This window comes from Talpa europaea, assembly GCF_964194135.1.
Source record: "Talpa europaea genome assembly, chromosome: 12".
NCBI classification, from domain to species: domain Eukaryota; kingdom Metazoa; phylum Chordata; class Mammalia; order Eulipotyphla; family Talpidae; genus Talpa; species Talpa europaea.
Window position 1 is genome coordinate 88675145 of NC_140079.1, and position 6407 is coordinate 88681551.

Consider the following 6407-nt stretch of genomic DNA (forward strand, 5'->3'; position numbering starts at 1 on the left):
CTACTGAGTTCCAGGCATTGCAGACACAAGAATATATCAAATAACACCATTTTTAAAGACTTAATATGGTGTAAACTAGATTTTTTTCATCTGTAACTGCAATGGTCCTGGCCAATCAAGGCCTCATGTTGCTGATTCTTATTTTGTTACAATTTATTAATTGTAACAAAAAAAAATCCTTCATGTGGCTAGCTCTTAAAGTAAAACATAAATTTACTAATAATAGAGAACATAGATTTCTCAGTGCCACCAACTGTGATATGTACATAGTGAATAATTATATATTAAGGCAATAAAGGCTATGTGTATTGGGAATTGATACTGGTGGTGTTGATTCAAATGGCATAGTTCAGAATCATCCAAGGAGATTTGCTAGTGAATTCCGATTAAAATACAAACATGATATGATGATGAAATCAATATTAATCCACAAAAAAAGGAATATAACCATGACTGATTCAAGATATAAGAACATATGTCTGTGCCTGTCTTTGCTCTCAATTCAAATTCCTAGAAATGACCCAAGAAAATGCATTGTTAAAACACAGCAGACCTCTCCTGGCTCGCTGCTCCCCTCAGCAGTGTATTTCAGTCAATCTGCCTGTTCTGTTCCCCACTCTGTCTCTGGTGAATCCTCTCACCCCCCACACCTCTGGCCTGTACCCCAGTTCTTGTATGCATAAATAAATAAATATTTTTTAAAAAGAAAGAAAATGCATTGTTAAATAATAAATTCATAGTACTGATGACAACCAAGAAAAGGTACAGCAATGATCCATAAACTCCCAACAAAAATGCTAAAAATAGATGTGGGGGCAGGAGGTAGACTGGAAGATGGAATTGGTTCTGGATGTGGTCCAGAGTTAGAACAGGAAGTAGTGGGTAGTGAATGGAGTGAATGGAGAACTGAGTTCAGAGCAATTGAGTGGTCAACTCATTCACTGAGACACTTGCTGCTGGTGAGTAGGCAGCAACCAACCATCTTTTCTACAGAATATAGTGGTGTCATGGATACAAAGGAGAAAGACTCAGGACCCTGGAACAAGATCTTACAACTCCCAGGAGAGAAGGGGAACATTCAAACCAGAAAAGTAACTGTAATAGCTCACTCTACCTGTCAGCACACCCATCCCTTCTAACAGTTGAAGGTAAGATGTTATCATCAAAATCATCGATATGTGAATATTGAATGTCAATTTAAAATATGATAGATGGAAGGGAAAGAATTTTCAAATGTATTGCAAAACCTAATCTAATGGCTCTTTCTCTGTCCTGTTACTTCATCTCTCATCAGCCAAAATGAAAAATATGGCCACTTTCTTCTTGCAACTTTTTTTCAGCTGCCATGACATCAGAAGCTGGTAGTTTCACTTTTTTCCTGACTTCTACTTAGATTTTTCTAGTTTGCTAGTGCCGCTGTAACAGAACATCACAAACTGAGCAGCTAAACAGGAATTTATCACAGTCCTCAGTTCTGGATGCCAGAAGTTTAAAATCAAGGCGTCAACAGGGCCATGCTCCCTCTATAGGCCCTGGGGAAGGACCTGTCTCAGAACTCTTTCCTCGCTCCTGGTAAATCTTTGGCTGGTGGTGCCATAACTCCAATATTCACATGGAGTCCCACCCTTTGTGTGTGCTTATTTCCAAGTTTCCCCGTTTTAAAGGAAAACTGGTCATAATGGATTAGGGACCCACCCTATTCTAGTATGACTCCAGCTTAACTAATTACATCTGCAACAAACCTATTTCCAAATAAAATCCCATCATGAAGTAATAGGGATTGATTAGGATTTAAACATCCTTCAACACATAAATTGGGTGGGGGAGAACAATTTTTGCTCAGTGATGGGGTATTTCAGAGCATGAGTCTACCTTCTCGTCCCTTCTCTATACTCTTTCCTTCTATGTTTTTATCAAAACTAATGGCTTTAAATATATGCTGATTTACACTCTATCCTTGATCTCTCTCTTGTGGGATACCCAACCATCTACTTGACTCTAATATATCTAATGAGAAATATCAAAATTATTGCATCCAATGCAGAATTAACGATTTCCCACTACACCACTCCAACACACAGGCTTCTACCAATTATCCCCTTATCAAAAATTTCAGTGCCGTCAACCCAGTTGCTCAAATAAAAAAAACAAAAAAGCAAAAACCTGGAAACCATCCTTGATTCCTCCCTTTCTCTTATGCTTCATAGCCAAGCTATTGCGAGTCCTGACAGTTTTACATTCAAAATGCATAGAACACATCTGTTTCTCATCCCTTCTATTACCACATCCTTTGCACAGTTATTATCACAACCAAATCCATAGGTCCAGATCTGGCATCTGGCACTCTTTTTTCACTCTTGCCCCCTCTCAATCCATTGTCAACATCATCCAGAGCGATTGCATTAAAGCAAATCAGATCATGTCACTTGCGAGCTTAAATCCTACATGCCAATAATTGGAATCCATTATAAGGAGCCCACAAGACACATTCAACATGGTCTGGCCCCCACCTACCTCTGTGAATTACTCTGGTGCCATCCTCTCCCTTGTTTATTCTGCCTTAACCACACTGGTCCTCTATCAGTTTGTATAACATTTCACACTATTTCCCAATTTCAGTCCTTCATATACACTAGCTGTATCTCCCTCCCAGGAATGCTCTTCCACAAACTCTGCACATCTATGGCTGCTGCACTGTATCTTTCAGACTGCAGCTCAAATATCAAACCTTAGAGAAAACTTTCCTGGATCAAACTGTCTAAAGTAACACCTGCTACAGTTACCGTCTGTTCCATCATCCTATTTATTTTCTTCTAAATATCTACAACTGGAAATTATCCTATTCGCCTATATGTTTAATTGTACATAACTTGTCTCCTTAATGAATGTAAGCTCATTAAGGAGCTTACAGCTCATGTCTGACTTTCACCACTGTGTGCTCAGTATTTTACATTTTGCATGAAACATAGTTACTGGATGAAGCTAAAAATTAATTGACCTTAGAAATTATTTTGCTCAAATCCCTGCATGTTTCAAGGACTCTCTCAGCATACTATTTCCATAAGAGCTCTAAGTCCAAAGGTCTAGAAGGGAGATAACTTTATCTCAGAGACAGAGAGATACCCTCACTTTCCTACAGCATGTTCCATGGCCTTCGTCATAAAGTCCAAATTCCCTCCAACCTGTGTGAACAACCTCACCTTCCTCCATTTCCTTCCCCCATATGTTTGCACACACCCAATTTCATATCACTACACAACAATAAAACTAATTCCATGATATCACCTCTCTTTGGAAAGTCCTTCTTTCATGTTCCTGCTAAACATCCTGCAAGATTTCCTCTATGAAACTTTACCTGCTAGTCAGAGGGATTATTACTCTTTACTGTCACTTCATGCATACATCTACCACATTTATTTTAACATGACAATTCTATGCCTAATTTGGCCATTTTACTGCCATTTTACTGCCTTTTTAATTTGAGTAAAAGGGGCATATCCATTTTTCATCTCCCTACCATGATGCTTCATAGACATATGCAGCAAAAATTGTTGTCTCCTATATATGTATGTCAAGAAATAGTTAAGAATTTTTCATCATTTATATTGCTCTATGGAATGAAAAAAATTGGAACATTGTAAAAGTTGTTATTCTGTCACCTATTTGACCATTGGGGAAGCAATGGGAAAGGCAAGTTTTAATTTTGAAATGGATATTCATTTTAGTTATAGCTTGGTTAAGAAATAATATTTGAAAATATGTATACTATATCCAAAATGACAAATACACATCTATCGAAACTTTCCATTTTTACTTTTTAATTTTTAAAGAAGTGGATTGGTTTTTCAGGACACAAAAGAAAGGTAAATGGAATTACAAGGAAATTCTATAATTTGGATTTTTTTTTTAACTTAGCATAGGCATAGGTAGCACTTCCTGGGACTATGTAATGGATATTTAATGATTACTTTTATAGTGACCCTGCATTAAATCCTATTGGCCAAAAGCAAGTTACAGCTCCTCTTATTGGAGGATCAAATGGTTGATGGATCAGCACCATGGACAGAACACTGTAGAGCAGTCACTGTGAGGCTGCCTGAAAAATGACAACTGGGATATCATTAGACCTACTACCAAGGAAAGACTAGTGAGAATGTTCCTCTGGGGACCATGGGCTTGGGTCAACTCAAAAGACAGGGTCTTAAGAAACCAACTACTCCTCCAAGATGTTTCAGAGTAGCATGATCCGCTTCACTTACTGTTACACTACTCTTTCAACAATCTGCTCTTCTGTTCCCAAGGCATCAATATTTTCACACTAAAAAGAAATGTGGACTATAGTTTCTCCTTGTACCTGTCTACCATTTATAATCTTTTGCTAACTATATTTCAAATTAATAAGCTTTTTATAAAAGATGAGACTTAGAAATTGCTGATGCTATTGGGTAGGCTGTATGACAATATTGAAATTATACTTAAAACGGGAGACGTTAGCTTTTAGCAATACATTCTGATGGTTACAACCGAAATAATATGTCTAGGATTTGCTTCCAAAGGACCCATGATCAGGAAAAATGGATAGAGGTAAAAGGAACACAGAATTGGTCATGAATTATAATTGTTAAAGGTGGAGGATGAGAACATGAGTTAACTCTCTCTTCAATGTATTTTTATATTTTTGAAATTTTCCATTAAAATATATATATATAAAATATTTGTGTGATAGAGGCCACCAAAAAAAAATTCCTGAAGATCTTATTAGCCTACAGCTAAAGAATAATAAAGAGCAAGCTCTTGTAACCCCCTGCTCTAAGAGGAGCTATACACACCCTATGTAGATCTAAGATGTTTTCTAGCTCAAGACTGTGATGAAATAGGAACTGCAGATGTCTATGGATGCCTGGGTTATGTTCTGGAGCAAGAGGTCCCAGGAGTGCAGTTAAACTTGTCATGTATCTCCCCTGGCAAGCAGCAGCTGGGGGCAGCCTGGAGTTGCAGGGGATAGGCTGAGTACAAGGAGGAGGGCCTGCTTGTGATGGCAGGCCTAAGATCAGCATACTAAGGTTCTCTGTCAGAACCAATAACAACAAAAACCTGTTTAAATATAAAATAGGCTAGATAAATATAAGGAACCAAGTTATGATGCCACCTACATTGGGTTGGAAAGGAACTAAAATGAGAAGAGGGTGGATGGTAACAAAAATAATACATCTAAATATGTGGGGAGTCTATTGGAAAATGGGGGGCACTATTGGGGACTCTTCATGCAACAGATATGTCAGAAGCAAATAAAGAGCCAACAGAGAGACTGGTGGGCAAAATATGAAAATGAAAAATGCTTTCAAATCTGAAACTGTGCACACAGGGAAGAGCTGTTCAGAGGCTGTGGACAGCACAGTAGGTTGAGTGCCTACTAGGTGTGAGGCACTGACAGAAAGCCACCCCACCCTCTGCACTGAGCTAACATTATGTAGAGAATGCAGGTAAATGTTTTTTAAGTGTGTTCATTTCACCTGGTTTTTCCTTTAGACCAAAAATGTGGCTTTAGTTCACTACAGTCCCCATCATTCCCTACAGGTTTATGCTCTGCCACTTCACTCATTTATGGTATTTCCCTGAGCCCTGTAGGCTTTTGAGTTTGTGAACCCTGCTCGATAACATCCCCAAATTGCTTGTGACACTTGCTTCTCCTAAAACCTCCAAATAGCCCAAGGCGCCTACTCTTATTTGAACCTGAATCCTAAAATACCACTCATCTAAAGTAACTTCAAGCAGTTTAATCACCTGGCTGAGGTCTCAATGTCCTCAACTCCCCAATGGAGGCCATCGTATCTGCTTTGTAGGGTTTCTGTGTGAGGACTTGACTTTGCCTAGACAGCTCTTACTCCTGCTTAGATATCTCATCCCTGGCATCCCTTCTTCAGAGACTCCGTGTGAGACCCCCCAATTCCTAATTGCATCAAATCCCTCTAAAATACATAGATCCTCAGACTATATTCCCCTTCTTGGCAGTAACTGTCGTAGTTACCACTGTACATGGATTACGTAAGTGATGCCCGACTCCCACCAGCCTGAAAGCTCGGGGGTGGCTGGAGGGCCCATTTTTGCTCACCACTTCACACCGTGTCGGGAGCAAAACAGATACTCAGTAAATACTATTTTAGGAGGGGGTTATAAGTGAACGTTAAGTAAGTAAGCTGTGGAAGACAACCCTTGACACACCAGGTGCCCAAGTCTCTCTGCTCCTCCTTCATCTCGCCGGCTGTGCAACCGGTGCTCCTGAGACTGGCTCTGAGAAAGGGAGTCCCTAAACTGCTTTCCAACAGGCCGTCTACCCCTTGGCACAGGGGTTTTTGTTCTGCCCACTGACTTACCACGTGCCTAGAACACTGCCTGGCACCTCAGCA